The sequence below is a fragment of the Tupaia chinensis genome, unplaced genomic scaffold, assembly GCF_000334495.1.
Source record: "Tupaia chinensis unplaced genomic scaffold, TupChi_1.0 Scaffold144311_1, whole genome shotgun sequence".
NCBI classification, from domain to species: domain Eukaryota; kingdom Metazoa; phylum Chordata; class Mammalia; order Scandentia; family Tupaiidae; genus Tupaia; species Tupaia belangeri.
In genome coordinates, this window is record NW_006204169.1 from 51,485 (window position 1) to 53,927 (window position 2,443).

Consider the following 2,443-nt stretch of genomic DNA (forward strand, 5'->3'; position numbering starts at 1 on the left):
TTTGATTGACTTTTATTTTATTTTCCTGTCTGACAGCATTGGCAAAGACTTCCAGTAATATTTTGAAGAGGAGTGGAGAAAGTAGGCAGCCTTATCTTGTTCCAGTTTCTAGTGGAAAAGCTTTCAGCTTTTACCATTTAATATGTTAGCCACAGGTTTGTCATAGATGACTTTTATTGTGTTGAGAAATGTCCCTTCTATGCCAATTTTGCTGAGAGCCTTATTCATAAAGCCTTATTCAAACACTTTTTCTGCATTGATTGATATGATTATATGGTTTCTATAGATCCAAAAGGAAGAAATACTCCCAAATTCATTTTATGAAGCCCCATCACTCTCATCCTCCAAACAGAGAAGGACATAACTAAAAAAGAAATCTACAGGCCAGTATCTCTCATGAATATAGTGAAAAAATTCTCAACAAGATACTAGGAAACCATATTCAACAATACACAAAAGATTATACACCACCACCACGTATGCTTTATTTCAGAGATGCAAGCATGGTTCAACATATGAAAAAGTATAATGTAATACACCATATGAGTAAAAAGAAAGATAAAAAACAGTGCTTTTATAGTTAGAAGTTTTATATCTAAATCTCTGATCCATATTGAGTTGATTCTTGCTAATGGTGAGAGATAAGAGTGGAGTTTTATTTTTTTGCACATGAATATCCAGTTCTTCCAGCACCGTTTGCTGAAAATACTTTCTTTTCCTCATTGCATTGTTTTGTAATTTTGTCAAAGATCAATTTGGGGTTTATTTTTGGATTCGCTCTTCTGTTCCATTGGCATGTGTCTATATTTGTGCCAGTACCTTCTTTGAAGTTGAGTAGTGATACACTTCCTACTTTACTCATTTTGAACATTATTATCTTAGTGATATCAAATTTTCTTGATTCCAGACAAATTTTATGATTTTTTTTCTACTTCCGTGAAGAATGCCACTGGCAATTTGATTGGAATTGCATTGAATATGCAAATTAATTTGTGTAGAAGTGACATTTTGATTATATTGATTCATCCAATCCAAGAACACAAGATGTCTTTTTATTTTTTGTCTTTGTATCATTCTCAATTTCTTCTTTCAGTTTTTTGTAGTTTGTATTATAGAGCTCTTTCACCTTTTTGGTCAAGTTTATTTGTCTCCAAGAAAGACTTACAAGTGGCCCAGAAGCATATGAAAAATATGCAAAGTCTCCTCTCATAAGGAAAATGCAAATACAAACCACAAGATATCCTTTAAATCAGATTACAATGCCTTGAATAAAAAAAAATAAAATAAAGGGAAACAGCAGGTGATATAATGGTTAAGTCACTGGACTTTCACATGATTGACCACGGTTCAAGTCCCGGATCCAGAGGCTTGAACTCATGCCAGGTGCATGTGCATGCATGCCCAAAATCCCAAAAGGGAGTGGAGAAGAAAGAATTGTGGCATGGCCATCCCCCATGAGGGTTGTTTTGCTTTCTATCTCTCTATCTCTCCAGTGAGCACACATACCCTATAGCAAAAATCAGTCAAAATTAAAAAAGGAAAAGAATGACAAGTACTGATGAGACCACAGTGGAAAGAAAACCCTCCTACACTGTTGGTGGAAATATATATTAATATAACCTCTGTGAACAGCAATATGGATGTTCCTCAACAATCTACAAGTAGAACTACCATATAACTCAATAATCCCACTCCCTGATATTTACTCAAAGAATAGGGAAACAGTAGATAAGACACTTGCAGATCCACGTTTATTGCAACATTATTCACAATTGCTAAGACACAGAATCACCCTAAGTGCCCTAAAACTGATAACTGGGTTAAACAACTGTGACACATATATAGTGGTGAATATTACTTAGCCATAAGAAGCATTGAGACCCAGGACCATCAGATGGCATAATGGCTATGTCACTGGACTCCCATGCAGTCAACCATGGTTTGAGTCCTGTGAACTGGCTACTTAAAACTCATGCCAGGCTTGTGTGTGTGCATGCCCAAAATCCTGAGAGTAAAGTAGAGGAGAAGGGATTGTGGCATGACCATCCCCACCAGGGGTGATTATACACTTCTTTCTGTCTCTGTTTCTCTCTGTCTCTCTGGTGAGTACATGTGCCCCATAGCAAAAATCTCTAAAAACAAAACAAAACAAAACAAAACAAAACAAAACAAAAAACAATGAGACACTATCATTTGATTCAAAGTGGATGAATATAGAGGACTTAATGTTAGTCAAAATGAGCCAGACTTTGAAATAGATACAATGTATAAACTCATTTAATATGTAACAAATGTCTGCACTCTGGCAGCAATCAACAAATTAGAAGATGTTATAGTAGAGAGGTTAAGTATAGATATCAGAGACTGTAAGGTAGGGGAGTGGGTGATAGAGAGTGGGCAGTAGGGGCAAAAGGAATAAACCTTCAACTGACAAAATAAATGA